Source organism: Apis cerana, linkage group LG14 (assembly GCF_029169275.1).
Source record: "Apis cerana isolate GH-2021 linkage group LG14, AcerK_1.0, whole genome shotgun sequence".
Lineage (NCBI taxonomy): Eukaryota > Metazoa > Arthropoda > Insecta > Hymenoptera > Apidae > Apis > Apis cerana.
In genome coordinates, this window is record NC_083865.1 from 3,357,595 (window position 1) to 3,378,670 (window position 21,076).

The window sequence follows — 21,076 nt, forward strand, 5'->3', positions numbered from 1 at the left end:
TAATAAATTTTTATTACGAAAGCGAGGTCAATATTATTGACCTATATCACTAGTTTGAGTTTATACGTATGTGCCACGTGTGAATGTGTGTACGCAATTATAGAATTCAATGATGATGGATATTTGAGGAAAATTATAGGAAGGACGAACGAAAATTAATTGAATAGTTGACATAATTTCGTAAATGTGATTCCAATCTTAATTTGGCAAATTCGTTCTCAGCTGAATACCAGTCTAATTTCGAAAGTTCAATTTGGATAACATTTTCACGATTTCGAACTTGTTGGATGAATGAATAGAGAATCGAAATTAATTACTTTATCCATGCACAAAATGTTACACTCATTAGAAAGAATTGAATCAAATCTAATTTATCCGAAATATTCTTCATTAAAAAATTCAGAGATGAATGTTCCATTGAATACAATACATAAAATTTCGAATCATTTTCACAAATCTTGACCACTCTCTTATTATAATCAAAACAAACAACAAATTACACATCTATCCCTATACCATATTTCATCACGTCTGGTATCAATATCCAATTCACTCTGCGCAGAAAAAAAGGAGAAGGAAGAATCGCAAAAAAATTATTTCCAATTATTTCTCCTCTACAAACTCGAAAAAACGAAGAAACCGACTCCACGATTGGAAAGTCGTCCGCCCAAAGCCAATCACACTCTGCCAAACTTCCAGACCAATCAACCGCCGACCGAGAATCTTTCTTACCCCAAAAACAAACTGGAAACCGCTTTCAACCCTCCTCTCCTGTCCAACTCGTGGATCTCCCTCATCCACTTTGATCCCTATTGTTAATTCCTTCGCGAACCCATCATTCCTCTAACGATTGCTCTCTTAATTGGTTTTTGATTTATCGCCACGAGGCCGGTGTCCAACACCGAGGAATTCTCCCCGGGCTGGAATTCTCATCGAGCCAGCTTGCCCGGTACTCGGACACGGCCGATTAAGCGACATTTGCCCGATATGGGTGACAAACGAAGGCATGGTGAATAATCCGGATTGATCGGGGTCGATGAGGTAACAGGTCGGGAACGAAGGGGGGGAAATTTCGGACTAGAACGTGGTAATCGCGTGGCCCCGTCTCTTCTCGAAAGGGAGACATTAGCATGCTCTGATTCACTATCGATTGCGCGGATATCGTAGCCGCGGATAAAAATATCCGCGAGGAGAGCTTTTGCGACAGGGGGTGTCCTTCTGGGTTTCGGTTGAGGGAAGAGGAGAAACGAGAGGGGTATATGTATCTGTGTGTCTGTATTAAGAATCTGTGAAAGTGTTGGTGGGTCTTTTTTTTTTCTTCTTTTTGAATTGTTTCGGTTCTTTTTTCGTGTTGGACAATAAATTTTTGGAGTTTTCAGGGGGTTCTTTTTTATCATGGTAGGTGTTCTCTCGCAGCTTTACGTGTTCGTTTTTTTGGAAAGATTTTTAATATGATTTATCGGTACGTTTTGGATAAATGGGTTTTTCTCTTTTTCTTTTTTTCTTTTTGTTAAATTTCTTTGAATTTTTAAAAATAAAACAAGTTTATCATTTGCAATTTCGCAGAAATTTTTGTATATTCTGGTTAATTTAACTTGACAACAAATATAGGAAGGAATTAATTATTATATCACATTAATGTATAATATATTCTATAATAATAATTATAATCTTAATTTACAAATTTTTATATTTATATAAAAATATAATTAATATATTAAATATAATATAATTAATATCGATAATGATTTCTTCGTATTTCTTTCATATCGAGAAATATTTTAACAAAACGATAACAAATGATCCAAACAATTTTGATTACAATTTTAACTTACAACAATATATAAAAAGAAACAATAGAATAAAAATAATTACAAAATTCACAAAAAAAAAGAATTCCTTTGAAGAATTTTACAACGAAATAAAATTACGAGAAAATTTTACGTCCTTATAATATACATACAATCTCATATATTATATAATTTTCTAAAAATATTTAATCATCATATGACTAGTACATATTGACTTATTCTCATTTTCAATCTACATTCATTTCTCTCCGTTTTTATTAATTTATCGTTATTACGAATTTCAACAAATATCATATAATTATATTCGACGATATTCACGTACGATGGAATGTAAAAAAAGAATATTCCAAAAAGAAATCATTCGAATTATTTATTTCAAGGAAATATCATTGTCACGAACGAGAATTTATTTATTTTTTTACAATGTTTTCGATTCCCTCGTACATACTCGTTCCGGCAGATATTGAAAACCAGCAATATCGCGACAGAGCTGGATTCAATTCCAATTAATGCAGAGATGACATTTAAGGTGCGCATCGAATGGAGAATTTCTAAAGGTCAATGAATGAAAAATCGTGTTACAGAAATGTTTGAATAAAACAAGATTAAACAGTTTATTCGATGACTCAATCGTAATCGAATAATTAAATAAAGAATTTTGAGTTAGGAAAAATAGTATAATATTTTGATATATGATGTATTTTGATATTATAAATGAAAAATATACAATACTTTTCCACGAATCATAGCACAGAGAGAGAGAAGGATTTTAAAATGCATTTCAAGAAAATTAATTTTTCCCAAAAAATGGACAAATAATTTGTCAAATATTTCGATTGTTGTTTTCGATACATCATCGCCATAAAGGAGAAAAATCTCTATCATTTACCATATAAACGACCCTTTCGATGTAAACGTCATTCCCCCTCAAAAATCTCTCGAAAATCCGGAACTTCCCTCTGGATCGGTGTTGTTCGACGAAAATAGCACCCTTTGATACATCACTCTTCTTCCTGTAACTCTGTCATTAACTCTGGAACAATCGAAATAAAAATAAAAGAAAATACAGAACGAAACAAGCGGAGAAGAATGGAGGAAGAGTTCTAAGTTTAACAATAGTAAGGGTCTAAATAAAATGTAGAAGGGAAAGTTCGATGCGTTTAATTGTGCTGCATCGTTCCTTGTTGGTATACTACTTGTGTTGCTTCAGTTTGTTTAACTCGTTACATGCGTGTGTATAATTCAAAAGTGCAAAGCAATTCAAAAAAAAAGTTGTTTTTCCTCGAAAAACAAAAGACTGAGTTTACAAATAGGGTTATTATTCATTAAACAAATAATAAACTTTAATTTTCTATTTTTAGTCTTTGAAATATCTCTTTGTGGAAATTTTGTTGCTTTTTTTTTTTTTATGAACTTATGCACTCGTGAATTATTTTCAGTTACTTTATAATTTTCACGTGTATGCGAGATGAATAAATATTACATTAGAGATTAAAATACCACATAAAGTAAATTTGTTCCTTTTTTCATAGAAACAATTATTTGTGATATAATATTAATCGTTTTTATTTAAACGTAGATGCCAATATTTCAATTCACAATCGTAACTGCAAAAAATGAAGAAGAAGATGATTAAAAAATGTCACTCGTGAAGCAGTTACATAACCAATATGGAACAAAATTATAAAACGAAATAAATTGTTCCTTCTAAATATAAATTCTATATAAAATGCATGCAAATTTAAATTTTCACGGAAGAGAAATCGAAAAGGAAATGGAAATGGAAATATTTCATTCTTTAAATCGTCATATTATAATAATCATATTAAATATCGCACCGATATTTCGCCCTATGGTTATTTTACATATTTTTGCATATCGCGCGCAATCTGCGAATTTTCCATAAATGCTCGAATATATATATACGCAGTCTATATAAATGAAATAACAAATTTCGTTCTCTGGCAAGTGAAATAAAACAGACAGAGCGGTAAAAATTAGTCGCGTGTACAGAGAAAAACAAAGCTTTGTTAACTGTCATCGTGATCGATGGTGTAAAAGTTCGTTTAAACGTGGCGCAAAATCGACGTCGCGTCCACGAAAACGACGAAATAAAAACTAAAAATCTGTGGATACGTGGAGCAATCAGGAACGAGTTAAAATAATCCGACAAGATAACCTTGAATTCCATATCCCATCCATTATTCCTCTTGTAATTTTTATTTTAAAATAGAATTCAGAATTATTCGAATGAGCGCACTTATTGAAAATTTTCCAAATTATATATAAATGAACATTTAATCGGATAAAAATGGATATCCTTTAAATAAAAGAGATGAGGCTACGAAAAATCGAAACGCACGCAGAGAGCAGATCCGATAAATTTCTTTATCGATCGAGGAAAGAAAATAAAGCAAGAGTAAAGTGAAACGTCGTCACGTCGACGAGGAAATAAAAGTGTGTACACAGATATGCAAAGCAAGCCGGGTTAAGTTATAGCTGATAAGGTAACGTGGCTTACCTGGCTGGTTAAATCAACAGGTAGCTCCTGTCAGGGCCGTATCTTGGGAATAGTTGGCGGAACGTTCAGGAATTGAGGCGGCTTCCTGAATACCGAAACGTGCCCCGGCCTCGGATACAGCCTCCATCCCGGATAGCCTTATTGAATTTCCAGCCGATTTTTATCGTGATCCGTGCGGCGGAACGTGGCCACGCGACTTTGATCGATACCTCGAAGACACGTGATGCATTTACTGGTTTCGCCCCGTGGCGGAGGTTAGGAATTCGATGAAAGGGATATTCCACGGCTGTGATACGATTGTTGATTCGCGGATTGAATTATCGAGAGTTCGGGTGGAATTGGAGGAATGGAAAGGATGCGTTTTTGCGGAGAGGATTTTATGATTATGCGCTTCTAAAAGTAGGTCTTTTTACGAGACTTGATCTAATCTAATTATAATAACGATTTGAAGAAAATATTTTTATTGTATGTTTGAAGATATATTGCGTGTGATTTTGAAAAAATGGATTTTCACTGTTTTCCAGATTTTATTAAGTTTTGATGATACTAAAATTCGATTAATGATATTGTTAATTTTTTCCATTTAAATAATTGAACTGAAAGTTCAAGTAGGATTATTAGCTTAGCCTTGTATTGTTAAAAATTTCATTCAACTCTGTTTTGCATCTCTAAATAAAATTGTAATAATAAAATTATCGCCTGATGGTACTAAAAATGTACAAATAATGAAGGAAACGATCAATTTCATTCATTAAATTAAATTTCATTTATAGTTTAATTTATGCCGTTCAATTTAACATCTTAAATATTTATCAGTCAAATATGCACCTCTCTCTCTCTTTCTCTCTTTCTCAAACGTACACAAAGGCAGCCGATCGTTATGCAAATATTAAAAAGCATTCCTCGCGAGAATTAAATAAATTCGTAACTCCACGTGGAAAATTAAGAATTTCATTCGAGTATTTATCACGAGAGGATTAAATCAACATCACTATACGAACAGACGTTTATCTATAATTTATCCAAGAGAAGGAACGTTTGTATTTCAGAACAGGGAAAACAGATGTAAAATATTTATGAAACCGACGAAGAATTGCGAATAATTACCTTTGCGTTTTATTTCCATTGTTACTCACTTGATAATAATTTTCCTCGATTAATATGACTTTTTTTATCGTTGAAATTACATTTATTGCAATTATCGTAATTACGTATAATCGTTGTAATTATTATACACTTCACGAGTATGAGCATCTTTTTAATTGTAATAATTATTTCGAAATGTTATGAAACCATTGATAAATTCCATTGAATTTTACTTTTATCAGTATCTCACCATTTTAAATTTTAATTTAATTTATTCTACTACAACATATATTCTTTTTTTTATTCATTATCATGTTTTAAAAGTTCTTATAAATATTTCTCTTTGAATGTTCTATCTGATATTTCAAAATATTCAAGAAATATTTCAAGTTTTATCCGTTTTCTTTGTAACATTTCTTACTTGGATATCTCTGTTTGGAAAATAAAAAGAATATCAAATTTTTATTAAATAGATTTATTGATATATAAACTTTTAATTATTTAAACAGTTTAAATAATCATGTTATTTAATATTATTACGTACGTGTATGTAACAAAATTTAAGAATAAAATGCGTGAAAGTGTAAACAATGAATAATATTTAGTAGTAATTGTATTTAATAAAACAATACACACTATTGAATTTGTTGTATACAATTAAGAGAATAATTCACATATAAGACATTTGTATGTTTTCATTATTTTTAGTATGATGTTTAATATATGATAGTTTAATAAAGTTAAGCATTAAAGCACTTATCAGTGAATGAGGAATACGTTAATGAAGTTAGTGTTCCCCATGGAATAAATCTAGGAAAGTTCCAAGGTATGCAAAGGCAGTGTTAATCATACTATAACATAGCTACTTGTTATCATTACTTGCCACTACTGTGTTTATTCCATTATCACTGATCAGAATTTAATTACATCCATGTGTAAATTATGCTTCCTATTCGGTATTCAATTGGAATTTACATCCTATTAACTTACTATTTCCAAATTTCAGATATAATCTCTCTTCTATTTTAAATTAATTAACAGGACAATTAAATCTTCCATAATATTAATTTTAATAAGCTTATAATATCTATCTGTATCTAATGATACGAAAATAAAACAAGGGATAAATTTATTTTAAAAAATTTAAAAAATGAAACTTTAAATAATGGAACATTGTTTTATTTTGAAATTACAATTTTTAATTTTATCTGTAATATACCATACAGAAAATAAAAAATTCTCATCAAGATATTTCAAGATCCATCAAAAAAATTTCCTGGTTTTAAATATCAAAATAAAAAATCATAACAGAATTACCTGTCATCCGACAAAATGTTAAAATTTAAATTTAACAGCGAAAGGAATTCTTCCTCCACGAATTTTCCCAATCGAAGGCAATAAAAGGGAGTGGAGAAAAAACGAGACGTGTAGTTGGCGCACAATTAGACAGAAACTCGAGGACGTTAATTCGAAGAGAGAGAGATCGAAGCAATATCTGTCGAAACGTTTCACGAGCGGCAGAAATCGGCCGAGTAATCACCTTCCTCCCCGCGTTAATGAGTGTCCGGTGTCGGGCGAAAATAACCCTTTAACGACTCGCAGAAAGGCGGAGGATTTCTCGTCGAAAACAGAAACAATGCTTTTCCAATTCCTACGATTGCTTTCGACCAGAGATGACGGTGAATCGAACGGGCATCTGGTGGCAGTTGCCTTTTATGAAGCCCCTTCCTCCTACCATCTTGGTAGGAACGGGCCATCGGAACCGGAAGATACAATGTTCTCTATGGAAAAGGAATTGGAAGTTCGATTATACTTCTCGGGTATAAGGATGCATTCCATTCTTGCGAGAAAATTCCATTGCTTCCTCTGATTGCATGCCGATTGAATTAGTTCCGTTGCTTTTATTCGGATCGATTCGCTTTTTTGTTTCTTTCTTTCTTTTTTTTTTTTTTTGTTGAGGAATATTCAAGAGTTTTCGAAAGTTTTGGAATAATTCGAAGGGCGCTTCTTTATTTCTTGTTTCGAAAGGAATTGATTAATTGTTTTCTTGGAGATATTTGAAACAACGAGGGAAATTATTGATATGAAAATAATATTTTCAAAGAACTCGTATAATGCAACTTGATCTTTATTTCATCAGCCTCTAATTAACCATTGCTTTCCTGTAATAAAATATGGTAAGAAATAAATTATACTCGTGAAAGAATATTTTTACGAAATATATCTTACAATTTAATTATTTCCTATTTGAAAAATACTTCCTTTTTTGAAAAATTAATCGATTAAAAGTACCCGTTGAATAATTCTATATTCAAACATTCTCTTCATCTCTGATAAAGAGCCAGCATATAAAGAACCTAAAAGAAGAAACAACTTGTAGAAAATAACGTAAAATAAAAAATACACATCTGGTATAGTAAGATCTAAAAAGTGAAAAAAATAGAAAAGATAATAAAATTAAAAAAAGAATTCTTCTATCCATGAATAAATTACAAAGCGAACGGTGTGCATATTTTAAGATAGCTAACAGGCTATCATTGAAATGATTAATCATCGAATTAGCCACCTTTCCATGTAGATAGGGAGAATTCATCCACGCTATTCCCCTGCTTCGTCGTATACAGCTGAAAAGGGTCGCGTTTAGGGTTGAATAATTTTACGTTAGGGAACATGGGGGTTGGACATAACCGAATGCAAAGTACTCTTTTTTTCTCTTACACGATCGAGCTTCTCGCAAACTGTATTCCATTGTACGATTCAGGTATTCAAAATTGATCTCTTATTCTTGTTTTTCCTTTTTTTTAATTACACAAGATTTATCGCCCCTATCGTTTCTTTCCTTCCTTTTCTTCCTATAAGGTTATACATTTCATTCTTTCGATTGTTCTTGTTTCGTTCAAATATGAATTATTTTAATCTTCGAAAAATTTAAATTTAATAGATATTTGTCAAATATTGATCTTCGTGAATGGGAGAGTCCTTTTTCCCTCGAATTTCACTTTTGTGCAAACATTAATTCCTCGTTCTGTGATTGACTTCTGAAACTCATTTTCCATTTCTTTCTTATATATATATATATATATATATATATAGAAATCTTATTTTCTTTCACATTCTTTTTTATATATTTATATATTCTTCTTTCTTGTATCTACAGAATGTCTGTCTCAAGAGTTACACTGAATAATATGTAATAACTGATCGTGATCATTTCAAAAATAATAGATACTGCAAAGATGTCACAAGATATTTCTTTTACCTTTCTATTGTATTATATTTCTCTCTTTTTTATCTGGCTTCTATTTATACTTGATCTCTTTCTTAATAACAGTTGAAAAAAAATAACAGATAATACACAAAAGCCAAATTATAGCAATTACTTTTTTCTTCGTATAAAATATCATATAATCGATAATGAAATATCAAAGAAATTTATTATTTTATTCTCGATTGGACACAAATGAATTGCATAATAGATTAATTAATAAGCAAGAAGGTATGAAATTTCAAAATTCGATTATATTTTTCTAAAGTATACTCTAAAGTATACTAAATTGAATTCTTTACTCCTTATTTTCTCTTTACTCATTTTTACACCCATATAGAATCATCTATCCAATTGTATCGCTACAATGTCCAAATATATCTAATAAAAAGAAAAGAAATACAGCAAAGGAGGCAAATTCCTGCAAAATGAATGAATTCGTCGAAGGTGATGATTCGTCATCGACGATATTAATTTCTCTTTTCAACCATCCAATATTTCGCCTCGCAAGATCCTGGTCCCAAATCTCGCGATTCATCATTTCGCGCATCCCCCTCACCCCCTCCATCGTGATCATGATTTATCGCCACGGAAGTAGACGCAAGGCCCTGCCATAGCCTCGTTGAATTATCGTTGCACGTGTCGCTGCATCTCGGTTATTTGGCGACGTTGCATAGGTTCTCACGAGAAATCGAGCGTGCTATGGAATTGATATCTCTTGGAGCTGACCGGAAGTCGAGGAATCCGGCCATCGATCGGCGAAAGGGGCCTCGTCAACGTTCGTTGATCAACTTGGTTTCAATCTTTTGCTGATTTTTTTTTTTCTTTTAAAATGAAATATTATTTCAATTTTGTATCCTTGTATTGTAATATATTATCACGTTTAATTATTAGAAAAGGATACAAGATTTAATATAAGTATGTTTCTTTATTTATATGTTTAAGAATTATTCTTTTGCATATATGTACATAAAAATTCAATCTGCATTGAATAGAAATAGAAGTAGCATGGAAATTGGAGCAATTAAGTAAGGAAGAACATTTTGATTTTGTCATCTACTTGTGATTAATTTTTATTCGAATAATATAAAGAAGAGGATATTTCAATTTTTCGATGTGTATTAATATGATCATTTAATTATATGAAAAACTTTCTCCTTTCTCCTTTATTAAAGTGTCGAAGAAAACTTTTTCTTCAAAGTCGCAACTTTTATAAAATCGATATTCAATAATTTAAAAGTGTTAATGAGTTAAAACTGGAAAAATATTTTCCATTAACGATATTTTCTCGTGTGTTAATAAAACTACTTACATTCTATCAACTAATTATCATATTATATTTAATTTCGCCTTTTACAACGTTCACTATAATATATACAATGGAACAGCGTATATTCTTCGTTTTATTTCACGTTTTTCGAATTTTAATATCTTCAAGATTATGTGGTAAATTCAAGTAGTCAAATGTAGCCATTTATGTTCAAGAAACTAGAATCTTCGTTTATGGATCCGTGCCATAAAGGCAGCTTATTAAACACCAACTTTCGATCGTTTCGCGCGTGTTTATCAAACTCTGCGGCCTTTATGAGTTTGCAACTTGCAACATCTGTAAGAAACTTGCTCTTTGATTAACCGAAACATCATTTCTATGAAAAACTTTTGGCTAAGATTGTTCAACTCACTCGTATCTCTTTCTCTCTCCCTGTTGTTTTCTTGTTTTTGATAAAATTTCTTAATTTCTACGTTTCTACATTTAAATAATCATGAAGGTTAAAGTATAATTAAATAATTGTGTGCGAAATTGTAATATAATATAAATATTTTCTCTTATATTTTATTTCTGTTACAAATTCAAACAATTCAATTGAAAAAAATATATTAATAGAATATACTCGATTTTGGAATATATTCATAATAGAATATATTCGTTTTAAAACTCATTTAAATTTTAAACTGTTATTTGTAATATAGAAAAATTTTTTATTTTTTTATTATAAATTTAAATTTCCATATTTTGCTTTCACTATCTTTCATTGTAATTATTAGAATTTATATTTCTACTAAATTTTCGCGTAAATAAAAATGCTTGCAGAAAAAAAAATAAATAAAATTTCCCTCGAAACGCTACTTCTTTTACAAAAAAAAATTAATTTAACAACACGTTTAATAGTTCTGTTCAAATTCAATTTCTGGGAAACAGATTGCAAGAGGAATTTCGTTACTGTAATTGACCGATCGATAACCCCGTACGCTCATTTGCAAACCAAAAAAATAGCTTTTTTTTAAAAATTGCCTTTTAAAAAAAAGGGGCTTCGATAGAAACGAATCTCTATCTCACTCGTTGAACTCGTTCCAAAAAAAAAAAAAAAAAGAAGGAAGAAACTATTTCAAGAGAAATTTTAGTACACGATTGAACACAATTTTTTTTTTTTTTAATATCTCTCGTTTCGACCATTCGTCGATGAAGAACCAAGTGATCCAATGAAAAATGATCGGATCGGCGCGGCTGAGGTTAATATTTCACGCGGTATCGTTAACGAACGTTAACCGTGGCCCGTAATTTTCACGTTGCGATAATTTTCGGGCTCGTGCCGTTTTATTCTCGAGCGCGTGCAATTTCAGCTCGCGCGAAATTCGCGCCGCGCGTGTTCCAGCTCGTTACACGTCGCATCAGAAAAAAAAAAAATAGAAAAAAAAAGAAATATACGGCAATGGAAAAACAACCATGCGGAAAGTTTATATATCGGTATTCAAAATCATTCAGCTTCGCAATGTGTGCAAACTTACACACCGATAAATAGTTTCGAATCGTTTTTCCTTCCTCCTCCCCCCTTTTGTTTGTTTGTTATAAGATATTCGGTTTTTGTCGATTATTATTATTCATTGAAAACATTGCACTGTGTTCTGTGCTACTTTTGGAGAATTTACGTTGCGTTGAAAAAATAAATTAAAAATAAAAACGAGTTCTTAAAAATCCTTTGGAGAAATAGAATAATTTCACTCACATCTCGACTATTCTGAAAAAATTAAAAAAAAAGAAAATACACGATCAAGGATATTATTAATAAATATTCATCGTGTAATAATTTTATTATCTAATCCTATTAATCAACAAATTGCAATTCTAGAATTCTGGAAATTTTTTACATACACGTCCATAATCTATTTTCAAAGAAAAGTAAATAAATAAATAAATAAACAAATAAATAGAAACAAAGATATTTCAAACGATGAGCAGAAATCTTCTCGGAAGAATTTTCAAGTTCCAGCTGGAGGACTCGTCACGGCCTGTTAAGTATTTCAGCTCCTCGGGATCCCGAGTTAATTAATAATCTCGTTATCCCACGTCCTTCCCTTGGCTTGAATAATTAACCGAAACGCCTAGCCGAGACGTTTATGCGTCTCCACGGAATGACGTAAGGCGCGTGGTTATAATTAAGGGTCTCGGGGCAGCCTGATGGAAAATTAATCCCCCGTGTTCGATGTTGATTCGACGGGTTCGTGGAAAAACTCGGTCGATCGAATGATTTAGGGTGAAAAGTGGGGAACGTGGCCAGCTGGCCCGTCCCCCCGATAACTCTGAAAAGAAGGATTTCGAACGTTTAACGAACGAATTGGGGGGCGTGGTATCGAGCAGCGAGGACAGAGTTGGGAGGAAAATTTTGCATAAACTGGCTAATTTATGATTCGTATCGGAGAAATATCGGGGTTTCGAGCTCGACTGCTTCCTCGGTCGGAATCTATCTGGATATATTATATCTTGCGAATGTAACGTTTCACGAATAATGAAGCCGTCGTCGAAATGGCTGGATAGGATGGATTCTGGGGGAAAAAAATGCAGTCATACGTGAATGTGTTGCGTAAGGAGAGCTCTGTTCGAGAATGCGAATATATTATTGTTTTTGTTGGAAAATTGTCAAGAGCGAGTCAAGAATCCAAACGATTTTAATTTTTCGATTCGAGATTCCAAGCTAGCTCTCTCTCTCTCTCTCTTTCTCTTTTTCTCTCTCTGTCAAGAATATTCCGTTCTTTGGCGTAGGAAACGTGTAGCTGCCATAAATCGTCATCGTTCTTGGAGAGAATTTGCGAGCAATCTTGTTTCCTCTCTCTCTCTCTCTCTTTTTTGCAATTTTAGCTACGAGAAAATCGGCAAGGAAAAATAATCGATGGAGCATTCGTTCGAAGAAAATCGCGAGGCTAATACGTCACGATATGAATTACGCCCCGACTCCGCGATTCTTTGAATTATTGCTTCGAATTTTCCCACAGATCATCGATTATTCCGTATATTTCTTTTCAAGAAAGGAAACTGCATTGCGAATAAATTGGATTCCACCAGATTTACTTTATCGAATTAAGAAAAATCGTAATTTACTTAAAACGATTATTTATAGGACGATCCATGAAATAATGTGGAAAATCAAATTATTAAAAAAAGTGATTATTAACGAGTTTTTACGTTCGACAAATATATTCAGAAGATTTTCTCTTCGTCACTTTTCTCGTCTAAAAAAAAAAAAAGAAAAAAAGAAGAGAGAGAGAGAGAAAGAAGAAAGTGCCGTCTAAGAAAACGTTGAAAATAAACAGACTAGTCCGTGAGATTTCCAGTGAACGTGCCTCTAACGGAATTCATTGGATGAAGCAAATGTAAAGTAACATTATTCCACCTTCGGTTCTTAGCTTACCCCCACGTCCCTTGGCGTTTTCCTTGTACGCTTCAAGTTGTTAGAATCCTAAGATGATCTTAGAAACGCTTGCTATATCCACATAATACCGGTTACGTCTCCCTGGGTATTTAGCCGTTGGCTGATGTTCGCCAAAGTATCAGCGCTGCCTTAGATTTCCCATTGGATATTTATTATCTCGAGTTTGGATTCCATTAACGGTCGAATGTTGGTTGTGTTTGAACTAATTCTCATTCTCGGAAAATAAAGGGAAATAAAATCGAAAATAAAATTGAGGTAAATTTTTAAATCTCAGAGATTGAACGATAATTAATTTTTACATGATATGAAATAAATTTTATTGAATTTTTTTGTATCGAATTGAAAAGCGTAGATTATCGTTTACTGATGAAGCAATGATAGGTATAATTTATTGATTAGTTTTTTTCATTCTCATAAAATCTTTATTACCTTATAATCTTTTAAACCAAATTTTATATCATGACAGACATTGTATTCCACGAATGAAATTTCAATTTTCCATATTAAAAAAAAAAAAAAGAAAGTAAGAGCTAAGAATTTTGTCATCGAAACACGCTCAGGAAGTAGAGAAAATTATGCCGTTGAGATCAGTTTTTGTTTTATTCCGATATCTCAATCGGTTGCTGAGATGTAACGACTCAAAGTTTCTACAACGTTTAATATATTATGGGCCCATATGAGTGGGCCCATAATATACTGACCTTTATCTTTCCTTTGTTTTTCCAAGAATTACGTCTGGCGCTTGTCTGGAGTTTGGGATAGATCAGTGAGACAAGGTGCGAGCGAGAGATCCGAGTAAACGACAAGGAAGGGGATATTAAACGATCAAAAATTACCCTTTTCTTTACACGATGATATCTCGAGAACCGAAAGTCGTATCGAGTTAAACGAAAAAGCGTTTTAAAGGGGAAGATTTCGCGCTTCCAATGATCGTTCATTGATTAACCGGAAGTCATTATCTTCGCAGTTATAGCGATTCGAATTTTTTCCAATTTTAATAGAGTTTGATCCGCTTTAAAGCGAATGATTGAAAATTATCTTCTCTTTACACGATGATATCTCGGGAACCGAAAGTGGTATTGCGATAAATGAAAAAATACTTCGAAAGAGAAGGTTCTAACGACCTTTCATCCATTGACAAAGAATCGCTATCTTCAGAATTATAGCGATTTAAATTTTTATAATTTTTTAATTTTAATTTTGATAGGATTTAATTGAATTTAATATTGTTTACAATATTTATCATGATATATTTTTTATTTGATTCCAATAATAATTCCAATTAATCTCCTAAAAATATTCATTATCGTTAAAAATTCAATCAAATTAAAATTAATCGAATTTATTATCGCGCAAAAATTATAAAGTACGATTTATAACAACTATTGTCGAATTCGCCGATCACCGTTAACGACTTTCAATCGAGATCGATTAATCGGTGTTGGGGGACAAACAACGAGATTTATCCGGCAGCTAACGTCGTCGAGTAATCAGTCTCGATAAAGTTTCCCGTAACGTCGAGTCGAAAATTGTTCGGGCCGTAATTTAATCGGCGAGTTTCGACAATCGACGTCGACTTGGCCACACTATCGATTCGCCAAAGCGCGCTCCACGTCCAAGTTTGTTCATATACGTGTATGAATGTATCGTGCTCTCTCCACACGGATCCGGTGGGCACAATTAGTCGCTGTTCGTAAGCAACGAAAGCACTTCAATTTGCTCCAAGGAATGGAACAGATCTGCCGGATGAAAATGAAAATAAAGTAATATAGAGAGATTGATTTAAGATATTTTACTATCAAGATTTTTTCATACAAGAAGATCCAATCAATTTGATACATAGTTTATCTATAGTTTATTTTATTTTTGACAGAAATTAAGAAAATAATTTCAATTTTGTATTGTACATTTTATTGTACTTTAAATTTTCATTCAATGCTGCAATTTCTGTTTCATTATTTTTCTGCGAATTAATTTACCGGAAATTGTAATAATTTTTCTTTGAATAAATGTGGAGAAAAAAGTTTTTGTTTTATAATTGAAAAGGCAAGGAATCGGAAGTTTTAAAAGGAGAGATGTTAATAGGGTATATTAATTTTTGCTTCAATATTGATTCAAAGAAACTAACTTTCAACTCGGGATGAGCCTATTAATTTTGAGATTTCCCGGTGAAATGAGGGAATCTCGGTTAACCCGATTGTACTTTGAAATTGATATTTCGAAATATTCCACCTCGACTATTCTGAATTCATCAATTCTTTTCATCGAGATTGTACATAATCAATTTATTCATTTATAATAAAGAATAATCTCATTCTTCTTCATTTGTATCGATTAATAATTTTCTTTTTAATTAATTTAAATATCTAAATAAAATTACTTTGCACTGCAATAAGTAAACGATTATTTTGTTAAATTCTTAATCATTGATACTTTTACCGAAAATTCAAAGCCAAAAAATTGTCTAATTTGTATACAACAATTTTTCTAAATACAATAAGAAATAAAAAAATCAAAATATAATTACTTAATTTAATTATAAAATTTATCTCTTCCATAAAATTAATTTTTCAATCATTAAGAGACATTATTTATTGCGAACAGCATAAGTTACTGAACAAAAAATTTAAATATAATAATTTTGGCCAAATTTTTTTTTACATTTCCTTAAAATCAATTTTCAAGTAGTAAGAAGATCTTAAATTAATGTTAAAAATCAACGAGACCGATCTACAAAATCTTCGAAAAATTCTTTGATCAAATTCATTCCCTTTCACTGTGTGAAATTTTTTCATGAAATCAAGAAAACCTCCCCCCAAAAAAGGAAATTTCACCCTACTTCATCCTCCATTTCTATTCTATCCAGAAATTTCGGGTAATAGACGTAAAAATGGCTGTCGGGTATCAAATAGGATCGAAATCAGGGATAAGAAGGGACAGAAGCTGCGGCGGCTGATTGGGGAAGGTTGAAGGAGACTCCCTTCGAATTCCGCTCCTTCGAAGGGTCCAGAAACCAGCTTTCGCGTAGAATTTCTCGACCGTCTCACGGTCGATAGTCGCAGCTGGCTCTCGAACGAACCAACGCCTCAAGTCGGAAATAATCCGGCCACGTGGCCTCCTTTAATTTGTATCCCGAGTTCATTTCCACAGTCTGTACAAAGTGGTTTTCCTCGAGGATGAGGTGTCGAGGTGTCGTTTTATGGAGGGATTCATTCCTCTCGTGGAATTAAATTGCGATTTTTAACGCGCTCGCCGTTTATAAAGTGTCCTTTTACTTTTGTTTCGTTTTTATTTGACAGTGAAGTTGTTGGAAATGATATTAAAAAAGATCGAAAGCTGTTTGGCTGATCAGACGATATTTATCGTCTATGAATTGGAAATTCTTGATTTTATAAATGAGACGTTTGGAATTTTTCTTTTTTTATGGAATTTAGAAAGTTATCGAAAGTTGAAGTTAAATTTTGGAGCTAATTTTATTGCTTTTATATGAAAAAGATAATTATATTATTAAAATAAAATCAACGTAGAATGTATAAATGATAAAATATATTAATTAAAAGTAACAAAATCAAAGATTAAAAAATTTATCACATATGCTTGAAATTATTGATGTATACGTATAATTTCTTATTTTTCAAATTAATTTCACCAAGCTTTATGCTATCTATTAAAAAAAGCACCATCGGTTTCAATCATTTTTTAAAAATTTAAAACTTACGAGGTTTTAAAAAGATAAGAAAAATAACGCTGCAATGTTGATGCAAGTCTAAATACTGGGCTTTTAAAAAGGAGGGATAAAGTTCTTAGGATCGTAAAAAATTGTTCTGTCCCATCTGCTACTATCGATCGCTGCTGCCACGATATTAGAAGGGTGGCAAGTGTTTCTTTTAAGGGATGGAAATCCTTCCTCGTGAAAAGGCTTCAGTGAGATTTAAAATGTGAAAAATTTATTTATATACTTTGTTTCTTTTCAAAAATTCTCCCCATAAAATTCTGAAACAATCACACAATTATTACGAGTCGGTATAATATAATTATCATGTTACATAAATCAAATTTCTCGTGAAACGAGAAATGAAAAATTAATAATTTTCAAATATAAGTAAAATATAGTGCATATTTACCAAAAGAAAAATGCTTTGCAAAGAATAAAATTGATCATCCTGTGTTTGAATAATCGGCCATTTGAATAACCAAATTTCAATTAATTCTATATTAATTATCATATTAATTACACGATAATAGTAACAATTGTTGTTAGTAAAATAAAAGCCACATAATCACGTAACGTTCAAATCATCTCAACCATCATTCATTCAATCGAATCATATATCTGTAACATGATCAGATATAATATAATTACTGCATTATAATTATTATTATTATTTTAAAATTATTTTTAACAATATGAACATCATATATATACACGATTGTTCACTGGACAAATTCCGCACTAATAATCGCCCCACGTGAGGAAAAGCTTACGATAATCTCGGAATTTTCGTAATAAGCATTGTTCCCGGTTGTTAATAATAATTTAAAGCACGATGTTGAGAGTTACGTTCGAGCACAAACATTACGTAGCCCGCATTGTTCTTGAATTACAGCATAGTTGGGACAAAATTTAGCTTTGGAAATGCGCTAAAATGCTCGACTCGCTAACCTGCTTTACGGTTAATCACGGATATGTGGTAAATTGAAGGAAAGGACTCCCATTTGAGAAAAGTTTCCTCCTCGAGAAGAATGGGAAAAGGAAAAGTACTATATATATTCATACATCCCTTATAGCTTTCCCGTTCACCGTAATTTTTCACTGTAAAATTTTATTTCGTCACTCCTTTGCCTGTCTCCTCTCACGTTTTCACCTGGCAGGTGTGTTACTCGAGTATAATTTTTCTCTCGTGAATGTTTGAAGGATTTTTCAGAGAAATTTTTTTAAACGAGAGAGAGAGAGTAAAAATAATGTTACGAAACTTAAATGCACTTTTTTTGAGAGAGGATAAAATAGTAGTATGCACTTTTTACATGACTAGATGATTTCGCTTTGTGCTTCGAGTAATTTAATCCTTTGAATAAATTTATCACATTCGAATTATTAGAATTCCAGACATTCTCAAATCGATTAAAATGATTGTGTATATTTTTACGAATAATATATTTTAATATTTATGTATAAAATTTTAATTTTTTTCATACAGTTTCAAACATCTTCAAACGAATTCAAACGTTTAAGTAAATTCCACTGAATAACGTGAAATTTTCTATTCTTCTTACATTGGTAATCGTTATTTATTTTTACTGTGCTTGATAATACGTTGCAAATTTCATTCGTACAAATGATATCGTGTTTGTAAAATGTTTGTTAATTAAAATCGCTCATCAAACAAGATAAACGTAAATGCCAAACATTGCAGGAGAGTGTATTTACTTGGAATTCATTCGACGTCGTTGGTTACAGAGATTTCGCGTCAAAGTTAAAGATTTCTTCTTTTTAATGAAGCCGGTAAATCTTGTTCCACGTTGAGTCAAAGTGAAAGATAATAATTTAAAATAATATTCGTGTTCTCTGCACGAAACAAAGTTACGTAAAGTCTTAATTCGAGAAGAAGTAAGAACGTTGCTTCGGTATTGAAATGGGAATAGATTTTGTATAAATATTTTTTCCTCTCTTTTTTAATTTTAATTTCGCCCCACTTACCTTTATGAAATAACTGAAAGGATAATGAAAGTGTTATTTACCATCAGAATTATTAGATTAAATAAGAAACGCGATTAAAAGATATTATATTAAGGATTAAATTATGTCAAGAATCCACTCAGTTTATATGTGGAAAATAAAGTAAGAGAAGGAATAAGAAGTTACTGACAATTTTAATAAAAAATCAACAATTTAAATAAAATAATTTCCAATGAAATTCCGATAATACAACATGCCAGAAACTTACGCAATGTCACGTTATTGTATCTTAAATAAGATAGAATAAGATGGAATATAAATTTCATTTTCATAGTAATAAATAATAATTCGTCGGAGAAATATTCATAAAAAATTATCACAAAATAATTTCTCTCTTATCTAATTATTTCAGAATAATAAAACAATACTAAACTCAACCCCTTTGCAACCCAAACAATCTGATAGTCCACATTCTCAAACCGTATCCCACTCCATCAATCCATGACAGACTCGCATCCCCCCGTTTCCGCGATCTCCATCCATCATCGTTAAACAGGCAGAGTCGAATCACTCTCGCTAAAAAAAAAGAAAGAAAGAAAGAAAGAAAAATAAAAAAAATAAAAAAAAAGGAAAAAAGGAAAAATCGAAACAAGGGCACACTCTCGTCGACGCAAATGAAAAATCGCCATCGAGAGTGTCGAGAGGAAAGGAAAATATATTTGCTTAGAACCACCGTCGATCGTTCGCCATTGATGGTGGGGTTAACGGAGTGGCGAGGGTAGTGGCTGGAAGATCGAAGAGAAAAGGGTCGAATGTGCAACTCGACCCCCTCCCCTCCCACCCTCCTTTATTCTTCTCCCCGTCCATTCGAAAGAGCCCCTGAAAAGAAGGTAGATAATAAAACCGATAAAGGAATATATTCTTTCCTCCGCACGATCGAATCGATACTTGGAATCGCGGTCGAACCGTCGACGCCTACACGTTGATGGCCCTCGATATAAAGCCATCCTTCTCATTCTCGGCCGACCATAAAAAGGCAATTTCCTTTCTGCGCTAGAGAGAGAGAGAAAGAGAGCTCTCCTCTCCCTTACGCGATCTCCGCAGGGAGATCGGGCTTTATAATCGGAGGAATTACTTCGACTTTTCGACCCGCGGAGGCTCGGCTCACGTTGTCCAACTTTGGCCAAACTTTTTGAACGATTCGAGAGTTGGAGTTTAGTTTAGGTTTCGGATCCGATTCTCCCGTTTTTCGCTTCCGATCGAACCGAAGTTTTGTCCGAGAGATTGAAAAATATATAAGAATTTGGAAGAATATTTGAAATATTATTATAATAATTCATCCAAGGATGAAATTGCTCCGTTTGGCTTACTTTCCTTCCGAGAATTTGCACCAAAGGAGAACTTCGAAACGAGGAATGGGAAGAAGTTATCTTTTTTAATTATCGTTTATCCTATTTCCACAAATTTTAGAATCGAACGTTCGCTGTAATATTTACTTACGAACTTGATTATTCTTATGGGAGGATAATTTCCTAGTGAAAAGAAAGAAGAAAAGTTTTTGAACGTTTCGTGCCATCACGTTACATAACCGTGTACCTCGATGCTTGTCATTAAACGAGGAGACAAGCTGTCGTTTCCATGGAAGAAACGTACTTCGTCTGGCGTCGTATTTCCGCCGGCGATACGTTTGCTAAAGTGCGCCTCGTCGCCGACCCAAAGGCAAAGGTTGGGAAGTAGCGGCGTAAAATGTCCTTGAGGAACTGGCCACGGACTCGAACGCTTCCGCTAAAGGCCGTTTTTATACTCGTTATTTAAGATTATTCCTGGAGGAGGGTTCGTGGCCACAATTTATAAAACTCGTAATGGGTTCCCTTAGGCGTTGTACCTTTCGGTGTATAATGATTTCACGAGGCCGTGTCGCTGCAAAAATAGGGGGTTGACTATTAAATATCATCCCCTATGTGATTCTTCTTATTATTATTTTTTTTTATTAGAAATATTTTTAAATAT

General features: G+C 32.4%; 1 protein-coding gene and 1 long non-coding RNA gene across 3 annotated transcripts in view; one reads left to right on the plus strand and one right to left on the minus strand.

The window, feature by feature from the left end:
- LOC108004424 (furin-like protease 1) overlaps positions 1 to 21,076 on the plus strand; it is a 260,763-nt gene that overhangs the window by 127,805 nt on the left and 111,882 nt on the right. The gene's annotated exons all lie outside the window — the stretch shown is intronic.
- Positions 9,842 to 10,551, minus strand: LOC133667332 (uncharacterized). The gene is made up of 2 exons (XR_009832728.1): positions 10,366 to 10,551; positions 9,842 to 10,289 (listed from the first exon to the last, which is right to left on the minus strand). It is a non-coding gene; the product is annotated as an uncharacterized LOC133667332 (long non-coding RNA).